This window comes from Lacerta agilis, chromosome 3, assembly GCF_009819535.1.
Source record: "Lacerta agilis isolate rLacAgi1 chromosome 3, rLacAgi1.pri, whole genome shotgun sequence".
Taxonomy (NCBI): domain Eukaryota; kingdom Metazoa; phylum Chordata; class Lepidosauria; order Squamata; family Lacertidae; genus Lacerta; species Lacerta agilis.
Genome location: NC_046314.1, coordinates 8,332,960 through 8,355,286, shown reverse-complemented (window position 1 = coordinate 8,355,286; position 22,327 = coordinate 8,332,960). Strand labels below are relative to the sequence as shown.

Below are 22,327 nucleotides of genomic sequence, written 5' to 3'. Positions count from 1 at the left end.
AAAAAATGAAGTAATGGACTTTAAACATTGAAATCAAAATGTTCTTGTATTGCCATTGCCATTGTAGTAAACTGCTTCCCCTAATGTGCATGTGTTGAAACACAAAGCCTGCACTTATCATTTCTTACAGTGAAATTAATGACCTTGGGGCCCAGCGCACTTGCCAAAATCAGACGCTGGGAAATGTGTGGGCAAAGGGGGAGTTGTGTTCACTTTTCCCAGGGTTGAAAAGTCTGGACTGGGAGACTTCCTGCCACTCATACATCATGAATTATGTCGCTTATCCAGATGAGAGAGGGAAATTGAAGGTTTTATTTAGCCTCATCTCCCCACCCCCCAAAAAACAACCGCAAACAGATAGGTAGTTCTGTTCAAAACAATCTAAATGTGGTACATGACAGCATTGGACATTTCAGCCTGGGAAATTGATGTGCAGTCGAACCTCAATGTGCAGGTCTCCTGGTTGGATTGGAGGAACTGAGTTAAAACTTTTATATGTAAGGCAAGGGCCATGAGAGAACAGGCATAGATATGTCACAAAATATCACGCGCTCTCTGTATATTTCTGGCCTTGATATTGGGAACCAAGGACAGACATGATACAATTATACTGTCCCGCAGGCATCTTAGTTTGCCGCTGTGAGAACAGGATTTTGGGCTAGATGGACCATTGACCTGATCCAGCAGGCTTTCCTTATGTTCTTAAGTTCTTAGTATAATCCACTGAAGACACCTGGGATGATCTCATTCTCCCATTCTATGCTCTCCGACTACTCAAACGCTGCAATTTGCTCACAGCAATAACACTCGCGTTATGGATATTTTTCTGGAAAGGATCACCCAGTCTTGCTTAGAAGTATTAAATGGGTTTTACTGAATAGTAAGTGTCCATAGGGTTGCAACTTCAGCCCTGTAATTAAACGGTCTTGCTCAGTATCCTTGCCCACATACACACAGAGAGAAACGTAAACGTATTGTTTGAAATTAAAACGCAGTGCGTTGTTGATGCTCTTTCAACCTGAATTCGTCCCCCTAGATATTTACCGTAAATCCATCAGTGGAAGCAAAAAGCTATGGTAGTCAGAGGAAAAAGAAAGCAGGGCTCCTGTCCCCTTAATAGCTGTGTGGAAGAGCAATTTCAGCAAGGTTCACCTGCTGAAAGAATTCTATTAAAGATCCCAGACCAATGTCTATTTTTCACATGGGGGTAATGCCAACATTGAGAGGATTTTCATCAGGACTCTGGTGAAGTATGTGGTCTAACCTGCAGCTTTTATGGGGGGGGGGACCCTACACATGTTAAATGCATTCACATATTTACCATTACATGTATTTTTCTTCTGAGAGCTCTGTCAAGGGAGGACTATATGACCCCACTGCCAACACATTCTGGAGCTTGAATCCAAAACATCAAAGTTCTCCACACAACACACAGACTTCTTCTCCTTTCCTTCTCTGAGGTCCGCTGAAACCCTCTTAACCACAAGTGGCTGGGGCAACCCAGCCAGATGGGTGGGGTATAAATAATTGTCAGGGATTGTCTCCTGACAATAATAAAATTATTATTAATTGTTATTATAAGAGACAGAATCTGACCTAACTGGAGCCCATTGCAACCTGAAGCAAGTATAAAATAATCACCTCAACTCAACCCATTCCGACTCTGTAAAACAAAAAGGAGGAAAGCCCTCGCCCGCCTCTCAGCTTGTTCTTCCCGGCAGCCCCCCAACCTGTCAGCACCCTTAGGCACCCGTCTCTAGGCAGCAAGATCCTTCTGCAAGTCTCCTGGGCCCAGAGGAGCTGGTATAGCTGTGTTATCCCCTTGGCTGCGCTCCAGAGTAAACAGAAAAGTGCCCATCAGCAGCATGAGAAGCTGCTGTTAAAGCTCCAGCCTTGGAGCTGCTGTGAGCCTGGGCATGTTTACTCAGGAGCAAGCTCTGCAGAGTTCAGCGAAACCCACTTCCAAGCAAGGGAGCGCACATCTGGAGCCTTGGAGGCGACGGCGGCCTATCTCCAAAACAGCTGTTCCCGTGGTATACTGCACGACCTTAATCATTCTCAGAAACAGCAGCACTCTGCTTTGACTAGAGACAAGGTGGAATTTTATTTGGTAAGGACTGTGAGTAAAATTAACCAAGATAATTACGGGGTTGCAGTCGAAGGCCAAGCCACCACTCATAGCACACAGAAATGTAACGCGGCCACCACAAGCCCAGGGATCACGTGAATCAGCAACTAAGGGCTCCTTGTTCACTTAGCGCGCTTGCCAACCTCAGTAGAAGGTTTAGAGCATAAGTGAGGGATGTGTGTGAATCTAGCAATTGTCTTTTCTGCCCCAGCTGTTGTGGCTTCTGCAGGCACCTATATTTTTATATTTCTGCCAGCAGTTGTTAATCTCTCCTCAGTTCCTGTGCAGGAAAAGCTTTTTTAGGCATCCCCACCCCTAAATCGGATCCTGGTGATGAAAAGGGCTCTATAATATGAAATAGAGGCCTTGCATTGCAGGTATCTCAGCGAACCAAAAGCTGGTCTCTTGCAAAATGTTGCTTAGACACGGCTAGCTTTTTGTACAGGGCTTGCTAACTTTTAAGATCTCATGTCTGAGTTTCCGATTTTTTCCCTTTTTCAAATCCAAGACAGTTGCAGAGCGAGATACGTAAATATCTCCACTTAAAGGGCTTGTTGAAAAGCGAAGGCCTTCGCTAGGCACCAAAGTGACAATAAATACCAAAGGCTTTCTTTTTTTTTGCATGTCAATAGTTAAAGCTTTATTGAAAAACAATATATGCCTGTCCCCAAATGACTAACAAAGCAAAAAGGTAAAGGGATCAGGAAACAAGCAGCTGGTACGTTTTTTCCTTTCGTGGAGGAGGGGCAGCAGCTTCAGAGATGCGACTGGAGTTTCATTATTTACCCCACTTAATCATATCCCATCATGGATGCTCCATCTCTCACACAGGACGAAGTGTTCGGGGAAACTTGAGCTTCCATGGTGGCCCTTCCTTGAGGCCGCTCCATAACTCCACCTTGGTGCCATCTTCTTTCCACAAAGCAACTGAGTGGTTTCTCAGGGTTCACCATCACCACGATGTCAGGAAAGGTCTGGTGCAGTGCCTCGCTGACTGCATTGGCACTGCGCCCATAGACCCATCAGCTTTGACAATGCTCAATGGTCACACGAAAGCCTAATTCTTCATCCTTCTTCGGTTTCTTGGGCGATTCCTCAGCAACATTCATCTCCACTCCTTCAGATGTTGCAGTCTTGGCCCGAGGTGCCTCTGCCTTCCTCTTCCTCCCTTTGGGGGCCATTCTACTGGCCTGTCTTCTTTCTTGCATACGGCACTACCACCAAAGGCTTTTTTGATTCTAGAATGCCTTTTGGAGTAGCTGTGTAGGACACCCATCCAATAAACTATCAGTAAACACTGGTCAATCCTCCTTGGGCAAAATTCCTCCTGCGTTTCATAGTGTTGTGAGTTGTGATGGGGAGGAAGTAGGCTGTATGTGAGATCCTTCTTAACCCCTGGATCCAGCAAGTGTTAAAATATGAGCCAGGGTAGCTCCCTTTGCTGAGATGATACATATTGTTATTTGGCCAAATTCTCCAAATTTTGCAATGCAGTTCTTTAACCAAAAACTCTCTCTCTCTCTGTGCACGCGCACACACACACACACAAACACAAAAAGGACACATTTATCCAATATATATTTTGTTATCCAAAAACTTGATTAAGTAAACAATTTAGACTGAGCATTCTAGCTACACTGCCTTAGTTAGTATCAGCCTTCTCCCTTCATTCCACTCCTATCACGGCCACCTGAGATCCGTGGCTATCTTGCTTGGTTTAACAGGCCCACAGCTTTTAAGTCTTGTATAAGCCATAATAAAGTAGCATTTTGGCATGCCTGGAATGCAGTGGAAGAGTATGGATGCCAGATAAACAAGATAATGTACTCCCACTGCACCTACCCGTTAAAGAAGCAAGCACCAGTGAGATTTTCAAAGTAGATGCTAGTTAAAGTCATTGGGTAGTGAAGGGGATGGTGGTATTTCACAGGGAACCAGCTAAACACCATTCTCTAAAGCAGGGGTCAGCAAAATTTCTCAGCAGGGGGCTGTTCCACTGTCCCTCAGACCTTTTAGGGGGCCGGACTATATTTTTTTTGGGGGGGAGGGGGGTGAACAAATTCCTATGCCCCACAAATAACCCAGAGATGGATTTTAAATAAAAGCACACATTCTACTCATGTAAAAAACACCAGGCAGGCCCCACAAATAACCCAGAGATGCATTTTAAATAAAAGCAAACATTCTACTCATGTGTAAACATGCTGATTCCCGGACCGTCCGCGGGCCGGATTTAGAAGTCAGTTGGGCCAGATCCGGCCCCCGGGGCCTTAGTTTGCCTGCCCATGCTCTAAAGAGACAGTGAAGAGCCACAGGATAAAAGTTGTCACCCTTTAGTTCCTAAGAAGTATCTGTCACACTTTCCCCCTAATAAATATTGTTTCTCCTTTTACACTTTGCACTGGTGGCAGACATTCAATAGTGTTGGTTTTCCCCCCTTCTTGTACAGCCAATGAGCATTTTGCATGGAGTTGTGTTATTGACCTCTGCACACACCGGCAGAACAAATATAAGCCCAATTTGCCCCCTTTTCTGGGGGGCATGGTCACGTGTCAATTGGACTTGCCTATAATGGTTGTTGCCTGCAGTGATGGGGGCGCTGAACCCATTCAGTGTCTGCCCTGCCTCTCTTACGGGTGTAAAACTTCTATAAGGAAAATATATCTTAGCTGTACTAAAATAAGATCTGAAACGATTATCATTTTTGTTCAACTGAATATTAGTGAGTTGGTGCTGCACGGAAAGTGGTGTCAGTAGCATTCTGCTCCGTTTGCTGTTTGATTTTCACACACTCCTTGGCTGATTCGCCTCCCGGGTTACTGTAAGCTATGTGCTTTATGCTGCGCTAATTACCTGCTTTGAAATGTGTGTTCCTTTTCCACCTCTGCAAACTACTTAACTGCTTTTAGGTACTGTTTACATTTTGAATACTGTATCCTATTAGTTAAGTAGCTTATTAAGCAATCATTTTTTCAAAGACCATCTCTTCGTTTAGGCTCTGCTGATTTCACTTTCTTTGCCGGTTTAATTTTAGCTGTCCACTTTGTTCTGGTATATTGGGAGAGAGACAATTGCTGATTTGGAGAAACCTACTAAATTAGGAGGGACTTTACATCTTTATGGTTCCTGCACATTTGATTACATTTGCCACTGAAGTAAGAAGTAACCACAGACCTCAGGAAGGGTAGTCCTATCCATCATACCCCCGTGAGCATTTCTTTGATGAGGGAGGCACCAGGGCCCACCCAAGACATTTTGGCACCTGAGGCGAACCACAAAATGGTGCCCCTACCCGCCAGGGAAGAAGGGGTGAGTGAAGATATACATCAGGAACAAGGGGGGAAATAAAGATCTACATTAGGAACAAAAATGGCAGACCAGCAGCCCCTCCTATTGGCCAAGAGGTCACTATAGGGGACTGCCAAGGCTGTGGCACATCTGTGATGGAGAAAACAATAATTTCAAAAAAGCTGCATCATTTTGATGATACATTTTCTTTTGATAAACTGAAAAGGTCCATGCCTGCCTGCCTTTTACAGTACAGAACTAGCTTCTATTAGGTACTGTATGTGGCGAATGTTCGTTCCGGAACACTGGAAAGAATAAGCTGTTAGAATCTATGGTGGCCTTTGTATGCCTGGAAAGAGAATCGGTTGGGCATAGCAATTGTGATTAATCTTGAATTGTTTTGTAGACAGATGAAAGAGGATACGGGAAGGCATTTGATGATTAGGAAAATCAAAGTCTTGATAAGGAAAGAAACTTTTGAGGCTGTCCATATATGCATTTGTATTTCAACAAAGGCCTCTCACTTCACTTGGAGGCTCCATCCTTCTGGATTTCTGGGAAGGAGGATACTTCCAGTTTAGGGACCCCTTTTTAATTTCCCCCATTGCTTCTGGCAATGGCCACCTGCGACGAACCTCCACTTCAGACTCTCCCCTCGTTACTAAGTGAATTTTTAATCAGGTGTTCTGGGTCAAATTACAATGCACCCCACCTGTCCCTCTGAGGTCCGTCTGTTATTTCAATCCCCTTCTATCTATAATCTGGGGATCCCTTAGTAACGGGAGTTTTCCTGTCCAGCGGCCGTGGCCGGTTATATCCTCTGCTCTGGGCTTCGGGGGTTAACCTCTCCTTTGCCTACAGTTCGGGGTCTCTCCTTATTAGATCCCCTCACTATACCAGTTAGCTAAGCCCTCTTAGCAACTCTGTGGCAATACCAGGGTTTCCGCCCGCTAGCCCCTCCTGAGGGAACTCCAAGACACAAACTATCACCCTTCAGTTTAGTTTTGTCCTTTCCCTGAGTTCACCTCCTCAAGAGCCTATATAACTCGCTGGACCAAATGAACGACGATATTTTCTGAGCTCAAAAATAAGAGGTCTTTATTTCAGAACATAATGGTTTCAGTGATGGTTCATAAGCTTGGTTTCATAACAGTGTAAATTCTTTTTTCAGCAACATATACACATCTTCAACGATCCTAACCTAACCTAACCTACCCACCACTATCCTGGCCCCACGCCCTCCTTCTTCCAGTCACCACTCTCCTTCACTAACGGCTCCTCCCTCCTTTTAAAGAGCGGAATGTCCCGCCTCCCAAGGGATATCTGCCACTCAAACTGGGGTGCCCATTAACTCATAAAACACCATGGGTTTCTGAAAATCCCTTAACTTAGATCCGATTCGTTACACATGGTATTATAATGAGGGCTGATCTGAAGAGCCAATTTTTTTTTAATTGGTTCAGGATGATGACGTAGGGTTGCATCTATTAAGATTGCTGTGAATGGTGAATAGAAATAACGTGTGCAACCTGGAAGCGTATAAAAAACATTGCTTAGGGTGTGGTTCTTTGCGGCCGCCTCCTTATTTTTGAGGCTGTCCCTATATGCATTTGTATTTCAACAAAGGCCTCTCACTTCACTTGGAGGCTCCATCCTTTTGGATTTCTGGGAAGGAGGATACTTCCAGTCTAGGGACCCCTTTTTAATTTCCCCCATTGCTTCTGGCAATGGCCACCCCTGTGGATCTTGCCCCCTGAAGCAGTTGCCTCACCTTGCCTCCTCTCCCCTCATGGGTGGGCCAGCCCTGGGAGGCACTCTCATCTCCATATATTCCAGGGATTTTTATTTATTATATTCAAACTGTATATGATGCTTATTCAATCAAAAGGGGGTATTCTACTAGCTAGCTCTGCTTGCAGAAGGACTTTTGGCTGTCCAAGGGGAACTTCCCTCCTCTGGTTGCCCCCTAAATTTGTTCTGGGTTTTTGTTCAACCCTCTAGAGCGGATTTGGGGAGAGGGCAGGGAGCACATAGGAAGAGCAGAGGGAGGGGAACTTTCATTGCACAAGCAAAATCCTTGCATTATTGGGTTTGTTGTAGTTTGATATAGCCCAAGATCTCCAAGCGGTTTACAAAATACAATGCAATTCATTAAAAAAAAATACACAATTCATTAAAAAAAACAATAAAAGCAAACATTAAAGACAAGTTACATACAAAATACAACATAAAACTTATCTGTTTAAAAACAATACTAAAACTGCATGTTAAAATTGCATGCTAAGATTACATGCCTAAGAGGCCTTGACAAGTTCCAGGATCCAACATTAGACTTTTCTATAAGATCTGATTTTTATTTATATCTATATAATGCTTTTGAAGGCAGGAAACTTTGCATGCTGTGTTTACAGACACAATGCAATTCATTTCTTTTTAAAAAAAACAAAAAACCAGCAGACCAGCATTTAAACATTCACATGTGTGCAGCCTCGTCTCACAGTAAATTTCACTAAATTGCAGCCTATAAACCTGGCTCTGGGCCATTGGTCTGCCTCCAGTTTTGCCCGATCTTGCAACTGTTTTTGAGAAGTACAGGCAAGCTAGTAAGGAAGCATGACAGCTCTGCCTCGATGCCTCTTCCTCCAAGTATACAGTTCCAGTCAGTGAGAGTTTAAGCCTTCCACAAGACTCTTAGATTATTTATTATTATTACTATTATTAGGTAAAGGTAAAGGGACCCCTGACCATCAGGTCCAGTCGTGTCCGACTCTGGGGTTGCGGCGCTCATCTCGCTCTATAGGCTGCGTTTGTCCGCAGGCAGCTTCCGGGTCAGATGGACAGCATGACTAAGCCACTTCTGGTGAACCAGAGCAGCGCACGGAAACGCCGTTTACCTTCCCGCTGGAGCGGTCCCTATTTATCTACTTGCACTTTGACATGCTTTCGAACTGCTAGGTGGGCAGGAGCTGGGACCGAGCAACGGGAGCTCACCCCGTGGCAGGGATTCGAACCGCTGACCTTCTGATCAGCAAGCCCTAGACTCTGCGGTTTAACCCACAGCGCCACCTGGGTCCATTATTACTATTACTATTATTATTATTATTATTATTATTTTATTTTATTTGTACCCCGCCCATCTGGCTGGGTCCCCCCAGCCACTCTGGGCGGCTTCCAACAAATATTAAATACATTAAAATGTCACAGATTACCTATTCAGATTACCTGATGGAGAAATAGTGGCTGCCATAAGTTCAGCTTTAAAAGGTAGGAACTTTAAAGTGTAGAACTCACTACACCAAGTGTTCCAAGATCCAGTTACCTGGATTATCTGAAATATCCCCAAATTTGGCGGTCAAGTATATAGAGCTGCTGTGCTTTAAGAAAATGTTAGTCCTCCAGATCTTAAACTTAAAAGTGTGAGTGTATCATCTGCCCACCTAGAAGCCAGTTCCCCAAATTCACCCCATTCTAACATGACCACAAACCCCTGGACATACTATACATACGCAGACAGGTTTGGCTTAGTGCTCCATAGAAATCTACAGGACAAAGTAGAAGGCCTCCAACCAGTGGTGAACTTTATTTTGTGCTGTAAATGGCCACCCATTCGTTCCTGTGAGAAAGGGGTAAAACGCTGCACTTGGGGGCAACAGGGTGGCAGTCATCTTCACTGGCGCACAGTCATGCTGCTTAAGAAACCCTGCTGCAAGCACGGAACTGTATTCACCTGTCAAAATTGGCCTGTGGGGTGTTGGGGATGAAGGCTCTGACTCATAGGCTAGTTCCCCACCACTGAGATACAGTACACGCTTCTACCATGTTGTGCAGAGTCTCAACATCAACAGACCGTCTGCTACATACTTTAGGCTGGGTTGTCCTTGCCTTCCCCTGCCCGATAGATGTTTGATTTTCTCTTGCTTGCGCTGATAATCTCCATTGGAGGATATAACAGTGAGAGTTAAAATCATAATAAAGGTCAAAAGAAAATGCTGCCCAGTTATCTCAGCCAGGTTGACACACATAGATAAATGCCAAAGAAACAGTAGAATGAAGCCAGGCAAATGGCCTAGAAGCTGTGTAGAACAAACAACTGCCACAAACACAGCCAGGATATTCTGAAATGTCTAGAACCATCGTAACACAATGATTTTGTGCCTTCTGGCATATATATTTGCAATTCATGCATTTTCTTTTTTCTTAAAAAAGAGGGTTATTATTATTATTATTAGAAAATTATAAGAAAAATTAAGTAGCCTACCTATCTATTTTAATTTGTTCTGATTAGGTTTACTATGGTATTTCTCTTGACTGGGTTAGAAGAGGAAAGGGTGTGGAAATATGAGGAATGCTGCTCTGCCTCCAATGTTTTTTTTTTTTGACATGCAAATCTTATTTTCCATTTCATTACGCTGCGTCCATAGATATGCATCAGATATGACCCATTTATTTATCATACCAGAGAGACCTGGTATCTTTAAACGCAGACTAAGCCCACATTTGTTTTTTCTCTTTTGGCATAGCACAAATGTTAGCATTTTAAAAGTTAGCAGTATAGGTCCCGCCCCCTCAGTGGCTGCTCTGCAGTTTGCAGACATCGTTACAGCCCAAGGAACCGACATGTTTGTGAAGGACAAATCCCAGAAGCGTCAGGAATTCTTTGCCAATATAAAACCACTGCCCTCCTTCCTCCAGTAATAAATGCCTTCCCATTTATGCAGACAGTGGTAAGCAATGCCTCAGGTGTTGATGCAGGTGCTCAGGTGTAGGATAGCAAATCTAAGCTTTGCACATCAGCCCCGAAAGTAGCAGCTAGTGGGGTGGTGCAGGTAGGCCAGCAATAGTCATCTGCCTTCCAAACACTAAGCATTCCTGCCAGTTCCTGAGTGGGAGGGGTGCAGTGCTGTCAAGTATCCCGTTTTTCCCGGGATTCTCCCTTATTTCAAGCAGTTTCCCGCTGCTCTCCCTTATTTTTTATTTCCCTTAAATTTCCCGTTTTTAATGGAAGCAGCTCCTCCCCTGCTGGCCAGGGACTGGGTGGGAAGACCTTGCCTACTTGGAGAGAAAAGCCTCAGCCCTCAAAGCAAGTGGGAGCCGTTTCCCGTGCTTACAGGGGGGTGTATTCCTCCCCCTGCATCAGCCCCTATCTATTGCCGCTGAGCCCCTCAGCCGGCCAATAGGGTTAGCTGGCGGGCGGAGCCTGGCTGCCTTTGAGCAGCTGCTGCTTCCTGTCCTGTTTTGATGGGATCAGACAAGAAGACGATGGGGCTCCATTGCGCGGAGCACATGGCTGCCCTCCTCTTTGCTGGCTGCCCTCCTCTTTGCTCTGCTCCGAGCCCGAGCCCACTTGGAGTTTACATTGCTGCTCCTCCCACTTTTGCTTCTGGCTCCGCCCACCACTGACATGTGACTGTCCCCGGGATAGGTAAGACTGCTAATCCCTTATTTTCAAATCCGAAACTTGACAGCTTTGGAGGGGTGGGAAGGTAGGTGAGTACTGCCACACTACTTTAAAAGGCTCGCTAAAAGGAGTATCTTCAGTAGGTGCCGAAAAAGCAGCAGAAACAGGACCTATCTAATATTTAACGAAAGGGAATTCCAAAGGGTAGGGGCCACAACACTAAAGGCCCTGCTCCATATTGTGTGGAACACACCTCCTGATAAGATGGCGTCTGCAGGAACCCTCTGTATGAGTGTTATAGAATGGTAGAGTTAGAGTGGACCTCGAGGGTCAACCCCCTTGCAATGCGCAACAATTGCAGTGCTCAAACCCACCACCCCGAGATGAAGAGTCTCATGCTGAGCTATCCTGAGGTCCATAATGACTGATTAGGTATATAATAGGTGAAATGATCTCTTAGCTATCCTGATCCCAAGCTGTATTTGCCTTTTGATGTTTTATCTATCTGTCTCACAATAAAGTATGTGTACATATATTTCACCTGGGTTTGTGACTGGGGGTCAATAACAGGCCTAGTTCTTGAGGCACAACCTCTAGCTTCCAAAGTCAATGCAGAAGAATCCATTGAACTTACTTGGGTGACCTCTCAAGCTTTGGTTGCATTCCTCCTGCTATCTATGTTCAGCAATTAGCTCCAAGCAATAACCCAAATTATGAATATTTGTTACAGCTTCCAGTGGCCAGACAACATGAACATTCGTTTTCCATTTTGAGGGAGGGAGGCAGAAACCCACACTATTCTGATCTGCACTATCTGACCATTAGCTATCAAGTCAAGTTCAAGGTTTTGTTGTTGACATTTAAAACCCAGACAACTTGGGAGCAGAGCACCTAACAGACTGCCTCAGACTACCCCAGCACATACCTAGCAGGTCTTTTAAGATCTTCAGATGAGACCCTGCTGCTCATTCCTTGACCAGCGAATTGTGACTTGGTGATGATGTGGAAACCTGCTAGGCAAAAGTGCCCACTCTGTGGAATGTCTTTCTTTGGGTAATTCTTGAGGTGGAGACAGTAGAGACCTTTAAATGCTTATTAAAAACATATATCTTTACCCAAGCTTTCTCAGTTTTATTTGTGATAGCATACAGTACTTTTGTTTTGTTATTACCTTGTTTTTATCTAGTTTTTAGGATCGCTATGGTTGTATTTTTTATTTTATTTTTGTATTTGTCCATACAACCCAGTAACAAATAAAACTTGATAAGACAGACATAAGGTAAAGGTAAAGGTAAAGGGACCCCTGACCATCAGGTCCAGTCGTGTCTGACTCTGGGGTTGCAGCGCTCATCTTGCTCTATAGGCCGAGGGAGCCGGCGTTTGTCCGCAGACAGATTCTGAGTCATGTGGCCAGCATGACAAAGCCGCTTCTGGCGAACCAGAGCAGCGCACGGAAACGCCGTTTTACCTTCCCACTGGAGCGTTCCCTATTTATCTACTTGCACTTTGACATGCTTTCGAACTGCTAGGTGGGTAGGAGCTGGGACCGAGCATCGGGAGCTCACCCCATGGCAGGGATTCGAACCGCCGACCTTCTGATCAGCAAGCCCTAGACTCTGTGGTTTAACCCACCGCGCCACTTGGGTCCCAAGACAAACATATAATAAACTAAACTGAACCACACCATGGGATGTTACCTTCAACAAATGATAAAGCTGTTCCCTCCCTCCTGTAAACTGTCTGAATATTTTAATTATCATTATGGTATAAATGTTTTAATAAATCAATAAATATTAAGCTCTGTAAGCCAATTTGCTCATGGTCTTTGCATGTGTTTGGAGCCGGGCAAAGAGACACCTGTATTTTGAAATGGAAATGCAATTTATAAGTTGTCATAGGTGTAATTATGCCCTAACTGCCACTCTGATGTAATTTGGCACATTTTCTGAACAAAGAATAATATACTGTTATGTTTTTAAGTTTGCTCTTTTTTAAAGAAATAATAATAATATTTTAGGTAGCAAGACGGCTCTATTTAGCTGCAAATCAGTGTGCTTGATGAAGTCATTGGTGTGCAAGGTGCTTTATGAAATTTCTGATGTACAAACAGTGCCTTGTTTTAACTTGGTTGGTTTTTGCTTGGTGGCTCAATTCTCTAGTTTTCACGTGATATTCAGTAGGACAGTGGAGTTCCAATGAAGCTCATCAGGAACTACTTGAAGAAAATTAGTGAGCTTAGACCAGTGCATGAGCGTGGCGTTGATATACATAGATTGCTTTTCTTAAGATTACATGTACGTCTAGCACACTGTGCTCCTAAGAAGTTCTTTCATGAAGCAAGTGCTCTGCTACAGCTCTGGATCTTCAGCCATTCGCCTTTCTTTCTGCTAACATTTCAACTACACGAGAATAACCTGGTATTACCCTTTGGCCTTTTCCACACTTTTCCCCAACTGCATCCCCAACAGTGGTACACGCATGTGTGTGTGTGCGCGCACACACACCACACACAACACTTTGAATTTGATGCCATACACAGAGTCAGCTGTTGGCATGGTCAAGCATCTGCTAGGGTCCTCTTGCAACAGAGGGTCTAATGCTGACTAGGCCCATTTATACTATCAGTGCAGATTCAAGGTACACAAGGTGCTACCTTTTAGCGGACCAATATTTGTGAACTCAGCAGCTGTTTGTAGCATGGGGATAGTGATTCAGCAAGTGATTTCAGCTCTCTGACATAGCAGGCAGGAGACAGCTTCTTCGTGTAACACTCTTTATTCAGGCAAACAAGACTAGGGAATTGAGGAGAGGGAAGCTACATTTATAGGGACAAAAGACTGGCTAGAAAGGTTACATTTTGGAGGGAACAATCTCAAGCAATCACAAAGCTGCCTTTTGGTGGGAACCAATAAGACTGAGGATCCAAATGCAGCAACTTGAATGAACCAATAATAGCTGTTCCTTCTGGAACAGGAAGGCAGTTACTTTCCCCTAATGTGAATACAGACAATAGTAATACAGAAATTATTCATCAGGCCAGAGTAGAACAGTACATTGTTTCCCCCAAATAATTTCAATGGGACACCGGTTAAACGTTCTCTTTTCAGGGGTTTGCTATCTGGACAATTAATAAACACCTAGCTGGCCTGGTGTTTGTAGATGCTGGGCACGCACAGGAATCTTTTTCTATAAAAGAGTCCACTGTCTGAAAATAATGGGATTTTGAAAGCGGCGAAAAACACTAGAATGGATTGTGGTGTAGAAAAAAATGACTTGGAATACAGGTCCAAAATATTGTATGGCTTTGAAAAAGAATCTTTGCTCAATTGTGCCTCTTTGCTTCAGACTCAATGCTTTGTTCTCTGCACTTTTGACACAACCAGCTGCCTTGGGAAGTTCTATTAAAAGCTATACAGGCTTCCAGGCTGTAACAGGCACCAAAGTCCATTTGTGTTGACAAGTCACATCGCTTGAATGAGTCTGTGAGTCTGAAGAAAAAGTTCCTTCCTAACACTCTTCACTTCCTTACAGACCAGTTGTGTGGGAGCAGGGGTGGGGTGGCGAGATGTCTGTGGAGGACCTCTCAGCTGCTAAAACACTGTTTGTGGCTCTCTACGTATTCCTTTCCATGATAGGGACACCGCTGAATCAACTGTGGAGCTTTGGCTGTCGATTCATTCGCACATTAAATACACATTCCTGGTTGGTGCAGCAGAAATGCCGCCAGCATCGTTGGGACTAAAGAGGTCACGGACTGTGTGAGGCTCACACAAATGTAGCACGAATTTGTTGTGAATGTGATTTAAGAATGGGAGCAAGAGATGCAAACTAACCAGAGGGAAAGGCAAGGGAGGGAGGGAGGAATAGCTGAACTGTGGCCTGGGCTGCCTTAAAGAGCCTAGAATGATGCAGTCCAGAGGGGGCAAGTCTTTCCTTCAGTCTGCACACATGCACCCCCCCCCAGATCACTGCAGAGCAGCTGCTCCAACCATTCAGGAGCTGAGGCTACTCTCCATAGACGGCCATGGAATGGCAGCCAGTTGGGAATTGATGTTCCCGACCGTGGGAGCCATCCACACGCTTGAAATGCTAGGCTTTGTGGAGCAGCATCTGTGCAGTTGGGGGCGCAACTGGACATTATGAGACATGGTGCTGGCACATAGAGCTGGTGCAATGTGGTCTCTGCTGTCTTCTCACAACTTGTGCTCACAGCACATTTAAAAGGGCCTCAGATGTCAGTTAGACATTAACCATCTCCAAAGTATATTTTCTGCTGTTGTAGAGAGGATGAGGAAGCTGGTCTAGGTTTACGTGCTTCAAGATTTCTGATGGAGAGTGACCATAGCTGTCAACCTTCCCTTTTTTGCGGGAAATTCCCCTATCAGAACTATACTATAGACTGCAAAAAAATGGAAGGTTGACAGCTATGAGAGTGACTGCCTTTTAAGATCTAGGTTAAAGCAAAATTCAGATCTGTTCACATCGCTGTAGTTGTTGCTGGGGTTTTGGTTGCGGTGAGCAGTCAGGCAGAGGCAAATACTCAACTGGAATGAGGAGGTGAAGGAGGACTTCAAAAAGTCACCATAGGGTGTTTTCTCCCCCCCCCCCCCACGCGCCCCACACTCTCTCTCTCATCTTCCCTCGATGTGGAAAACATATGTGAGTTGCTTCCGCACAACACCGTAGACTGAAAGCTCTGAGGTCACCGTGTTGTCTACTCCTCTAGCATAGGAAAAGGTGTGTAATGGCAGATCACACCGAAACAGCTTTCCTCTAAATCTTCTGTAGCCTTTTGTAGAGAAGAGGTCATGTAGGGATCTCTGTTTCCTTGCTCCTGCTGCTACTTCATCAGGTTGTTGGTAAACAAAATAGATGCAACATATAAGTAGAAATGGATGAATCTGTCGTTTTCTGTCTCTCATTTTTCCAATAACATTTTCCACCCTCCACGTTTTTCACATCAGCTTGCAATTCCTTTTCGTTTTTAAAGGACTCGTGAAAACCCTCCAGTGAATTTCTTCGAATAGACTTGTTTTCGTATGCAATTTTGCCTGTTATGCAGTTTCCTCATATATAATGCATTTTGTATGTTATTTTCATGAAGATATTTATATTGACCCTTTATTCTTATGCTTGCTAATTGACTGGAGAACTGCGCTGCTAAATTTGGAGAAATGCTGATTTCAAAGGATGTCTGTGTTTCATTTTTCTTATTGTTTCGGAAAGTGTGATTTAAGTAGGTTTGTGTTTAAATGCAGCCTGAAACAAATTTCTCCCTCCAGTCCTACATACAAGCAGCAGATAAATCGTAATAGGATTCTACCCAGCATGCACATGGCCCAAGAAGTACTAAACGTCTTATCTCTGTAAGGGAGCCAAAGGCTAGGCTGCATGGTAAGACAAAGATCAGTGAGAAGGGGGGGCACTGTGGCTCAGTGTTAAAACATCTGCCTTGCATGTAGAAGGTCCCAGATTCAAATCCTGGCATCTCTAGGGTTGGGAGAGACTCCTGCCTAAACCCTGGAGTGCCACTGCCAACCAGGCCAGACAATACAGAACTAAATGGACCATTGTTCTGACTCATAGTAAGGCATGTTCCCATGACAGCAACACTGGCTTCTTGCAGCCCCCACCAATGCCTTTCTAGGCAGCAAGGGTGTGTGTGTGTGTGATCTGCACAATTCCTGCCACACCTCCAACAGATGCTGTGAATTAATTATATATTTCCCGCAGAGCATAGTGTGTTAATTACTGTTGGAATTGGATCTCATACAAGTTTCCCCATTAAGTGCATGCACAGTTGATGTTTTGGAATATTATTCCTGACACAGTTCCAAGATTTAGATGTTATGATAAGATTGTGTATCTCTGGCCTTATTTTGTATCTGGAAGCCTGCCAGAAAAACAATGGCAGATGCACTGTATGAAGGCAGACAACACATATCCGCCCCCATAATGGGGGGGAGGAAGCTGCGGACCTCCCCACTCTGGGCTTGGAGGGAGGAGGGAAAACACAAAACAAGAGGCAGGCCCCTATCTTCAGCATGGCAGAGCCCTGAGAAGTCACTTCCATTTGGGCAATAGAAGGGGGTTAAAATGTCCCACCCATGGCCACATAGAACGGAAAACAAACTGCGACCCAGCTTTTTATATTCCTTCATGCAGCACAATGGCCAGGGCTACATTCCTATTACCGGTATATCACCAATATATTATAACCAATGGCTGAAATAGATGGTTTCTCTCAAGTCTAATTTCAGCTGGTGGGGGGAGAGAGGGAGAGATGGGGTGCTACAGGTTATCATGGAAGGCCTCTGTGGGTGAATGTGTGCCCACAAGCACCATGTTGATGACTCATGGCGTAAGGCAGTTTCATGCCTTCCAATGACTGTAGTGAAGAATACTGTATTGAGATAGGGCTGAGTTTTGGACTTCATAAACTTAGGGCGGTAACTTCTGATTCCATGGTTCTCGGTTCTGGGAGACAGGACTAATGTGCTGAAACCTGCTGGACAATCTAAGCTGATAGATGGTTTTAAATGCCGCTTGTTAGACCATTTTAATCTGAGCTACAAGAAAATATGTAGAGAGTTCTTCTGGAAGGGTTCATGTTTTCTTCTACCTCCCCGTTCAGTGCAGGATATGAGTCATCAGAGAGGTTTTGATGACGTTTTAGATTAGGGTGCCACAGACTGAGGGTCAGAGAGCTAGTTGGAGCTCTTGAAGATTTCAGGCTGTCTTTTGAGGTGTTAAGTTGTGAACCCATAAATAAATGCAAATATTACAAAATGTCAACAGGCCACCCGGTCATCTTGTTCCAAAAGAGACCAAATCCATGTTTCAGGGGTATTGCTGCATACATAAACATCTGAGGCACAGAGACACAAATATATAAGTTTACATAAAATAGGCATATGCTAATTTATATGTGCAGTTGCAAATATACATTTTAAATCTCAGACGGCAAGCCAACTCATTTTGCATCCAAATCACCCCAGATCTATCCTTCAGTGTTGCTTTTCACTCCACCCTAAAGTAAAGGTAAAGGGACCAGTGACCATTAGGTCCAGTTGCAGATGACTCTGGGGTTGCAGCGCTCATCTTGCTTTACTGACTGAGGGAGCCGGCGTACAGCTTCCGGGTCATGTGGCCAGCATGACCAAGCCGCTTCTGGCGAACCAGAGCAGCACACAGAAATGCCGTTTACCTTCCCGCCAGAGCGGTACCTATTTATCTACTTGCACTTCGTGCTTTTGAACTGCTAGGTTGGCAGGAGCAGAGACCGAGCAACGGGAGCTCACCCCGTCATGGGGATCCAAACCGCTGACCTTCTGATTGACAAGCCCTAGGCTCTGTGGTTTAACCCACAGCGCCACCCACGTCCCCTTTAGTACCCGGTGTCACACAGACCCAGTTTAAGCCACAACATCTGTGGCAGTAGGCAATGAAGCTATTTTTAATCTGTCAAATTCAATCAGTTTTCTGAAATCCAAAATTTATTTATATGAGCTGCCTTTAAAACAACTGGTAAGGTGTAGCTGTGAACCACTGAATGCAATGTGGATTCCTGTGTCTTATTTAAAAAGAGAGAGTATATTCCAGCAAACATGGTTTTTTTTTGTTGTTTTAGCCTTTACTGATGGTGTCCAGCTTCAAATCAGCTGAAAATAAAGGATTCTCAGATGACGTTCAGTGTTTGGGGGACTTAAAGTGTATGCTGATCTGAATCAGCTTTGCACCAGCCTAAAGCAAAGTCATTTTGAGGAACTATAATGTGTTGGCAAGTTTCTAAGCATCACTGCCAGTAACAGAAACCAGCCAGCTGCAGCTGCCGGGGGGTCAGACTCTGTGCCCAGTTACATCGCTGTGTGGGATAGCAGCTGCCAATCAAACTACTGCAGAAACATGAACAAGGTCTCACGTCTGGCCTACACATGTGCAAACAGCAAAATGAGAGGGTAGAATGTACTCTACCCCTTTAGGCTCTGTGACGTTACCTTTCTAAATGCTTCCCTTCGTTTAAACATACAATCCTTGGAAATAGGAGGTTGATTGCAGTGAGGAGAAGGCCCTCACTTCTTTGGCATGCTGTCAGATATTGTTCTCCTGGGCCGGGTGCTCAGTAACAGCAGCCTAATATCCGCAGTTTTTGCAAAACACGTTCCCCTAATATAACACATTTTTGAATGCTGTTTTCACTCATACGTGAATTTAATGCACTCTTTACTCTAGTGTGTATATTCTGTTACAAAAGTTGGGTGGCCACCCCCCCACTCCCTGCTGAACGATATAGCAAGATCCCAGGAGGTTCCAGGCACTCACACCGGGGTCTGTGTTCAGTTGGAGAATTGAGACACGGTGGGGATTGTTGTAGCCTTAAGAGAAGTATGGTTAATTGTTAGGTGGTTCACTTGACAGTAATTAGAGAATGCTCTTAGGTATCTTTGTAGCCGACTCGTGGTGTAGGAGAGGAGGGCAGTATCATCCACATACAAAAGGGTGGGAATTGCTTTAGCATCTACCTTAGGGGGTTGGCCATTTACAGCAAGTAATTGTTGATTCATATCATTTAGGAATAGATTAAATAGATGCGGGGCAATGATACAGCCTTGTTTTGACCCCTTCAGTGGTTGTGAAGACTATTAGATAGATGACCTTCAAGAGAGAACTTCACCTGACCTATGTGTTAGTATGCAGCTTGTTAATCAGAAGAGTAGACGAAGTTCCATCCCAGTAGCTTCAGTTTGTCCCATAATAACCCTCTAGGTTAAATGCCTTTCCGTCTTCCGTGCTATTCTGAAGGCTCAAAGGCATCCCCTACCAGAACAGAAACTCTGCCCTTGTGGTCAGAAAGTGTCGGACTCTAGGACCACATGATACTGGATTGCCCTCACTCTAACATTTTTTTATTTTGGCCCATCGATAATCCTTTATGTGGCTCAGGGCCCTCCGCAACAAACAACTCCCGGTCCAGCTTCTGCTGAGGGATGACTCCCCTGAACTCACTAGAGTTATGGCTCATTATTGAATAGGACTTATGAAATTAAAGCCAGTACATCTGGCCTATCTAACATGACAGCTGAGGATTCCTTAATTGCCTCTTCTCTCGCTTTTTTCTTGTATGTTGTAGAGTTATGATCTATACAGGTGGTTTGTATGTTTTTGTTTTGTTTTATATATGCCAATAATGTGTTGATTGATTGATTGAAGAAATATGGTTCTTCACCTATTTACAACTTCAGTCTGCATGGAAGGAGTCCAGATCTTGTTGTTGTTGTTCAGTTGTTCAGTGCAGAGTCGTGTCCGACTCTTCGTGACCCCATGGACCAGAGCACGCCAGGCACCCTATCCTTCACTGCCCCCTCGCAGTTTGGCCAAACTCATGTTAGTAGCTTTGAGAACACTGTCCAACCATCTCATCCTCTGTCGTCCCTTCTCCTTGTGCCCCTCCAGCTTCCCAACATCAGGGTCTTTTCTAGGGAGTCTTCTCTTCTCATGAGGTGGCCAAAGTACTGGAGCCTCACTTCAGGATCTGTCCTTCTAGTGAGCACTCAGGCTGATTTCTTTGAGAAATGGATAGGTTTGATCTTCTTGCAGTCCATGGGACCTCTCAAGAGTCTCCTCCAGCACCATAATTCAAAGCATCAATTCTTCGACGATCAGCCTTCTTGATGGTCCAGCTCATCACTTCCGTACATTACTACTGGGAAAACCATAGCTTTAACTATACGGACCTTTGTCGGCAAGGTGATGTCTCTGATTTTTAAGATGCTGTCTAGGTTTGTCATTGCTTTTCTCCCAAGAAGCAGGGCGTCTTCTAATTTCGTGACTGCTGTCACCATCTGCAGTGATCATGGAACCCAAGAAAGTGAAATCTCTCACTGCCTCCCCTTACCCTCCTTGCCTCCCCTTGCCTCAACCCTTGCCTCACATCTTACAGCATAGTCATTTCAAGAGGTGCTTGTACCCACAGCAGGGCAGCCACAGAGTCCAAGGCATCTCACCCAGCCAACCTTCAGCCAGCCTGCCCAAGATGGAGCCCAGTCTTTCCTCTCCCCTTCTTCTTCCCAGAACACCTTGCTCAAAGCTCTTTTCCTGTCACTTCAAACACCACCCCCCATCACCTTGGCAACATCGTCTCCCCCTGGGCAAAGGATTCGTCTCAGATGTCCCATTGACACCTTTTGTCATGTTAACAGGTTTGCCTCTTCGCTAGGCCAGCCAGGTTGGTTTGCATAAGTCAGCCCTGGGATTCCCTGTCTGGCACAGCTCTGCAGCTGGTATTTTCATCCATGTTCCAATTAATCAGAATCCTACCATTTATTAATTGCTAGGGTTTAGTGGGGGTTTCCCAGCCCCCCGCCCCCCCCCCCAGCTTTTTGATAGGGAATAAAAGTTCATATGGTAGTTTCTTCCTAGGACTAAATAGCAGCTTTGGGACAGGGTGAGGCAAGGGGAGCAGTTTCATGACAACAATTTTCTGTCTCATATTTGAAAAAACGCAGACTGCTTAAAAAAATAAATAAGATGAAATAAAAATCAAAGTCAATCCTACTTCATTCTTTTATTGGCCTGAGTTTCTGCTCCTGGTTCAGTCTCTCTCTGTAGCCTAGACTTTGCCTTTTCTCCTCGCACGTTTTCTGCAGAAGTGTGGTTTGAGTTTCACAACCACTTGTATGAGGAAACGCAGTTGAGCTGCCTTCTTTCTGTTTTCCCCTTCCCCCAACCCTCCTCCATCTCCCAAGGCTCTGTCATAGCCTTTCATTTCTGGCTGCAAAAAAATTAACCGGTAGAATTGCTTTCTGATGCTGTTGTAAGAATTTAAGTCTTTTATTTTTAATATATAGAATATATTATTGATTCACCAAGCAAACACAGGAAGAACAGGCCTCCCACCAGTTTTCACTCCCAAACTGACAACTGTTTCTCTCTGCAAGGAGGAGGAGTGAGTACCCTCTGCCTGAGTGATAATCTCTGGCATTCTAATGGGCCATTTCCCATGGAATTTGGCCCCGGGCTAGAACAAGGACGGTCATTAGCCTGCATTAGCCCTGCCTGCCCAGGGACAGGAAACCATGAACACTTTTGTTTTGCTGAAGTGTGTGTCTGGGGAGGGGTTCAAGGAGGGATGGCACAGGTGTGAGAATTCTCAGGTGTACATCCTCTGACCATCCCAATTTGTGATGTAATTCTGATGTATGTATGATGTATGGAGGGGTGGTCTTGAGCTGGAGGGGGGCAATTTCAAAAGTCTATATAGGAGCTTGCGCTCCATTCTTCTAGGTCTTTTGCTTGCAAAACACCCTGCTGGCAACAGTTCTAACAAACAAGGCCTTGCTTTGGGAGACTTGGTATTGTCTTGTCTTTGTGCTGCGTGTCGAGAAGGGGCTCTTAAATTATAGCGCTCTTTCCCGGGTTACGGACTCCCCTCTGGAGACGGACCCAGTTACAGAATTTTTATAACAAATGCACACTGGACAGGAAAACAAATACCACTATGACCAGCTCCCCAT

General features: G+C 44.7%; 1 long non-coding RNA gene across 1 annotated transcript in view; it reads left to right on the top strand.

Moving 5' to 3' along the window:
• LOC117043269 overlaps window positions 1-22,327 on the top strand; it is a 67,308-nt gene that overhangs the window by 4,615 nt on the left and 40,366 nt on the right. The gene's annotated exons all lie outside the window — the stretch shown is intronic.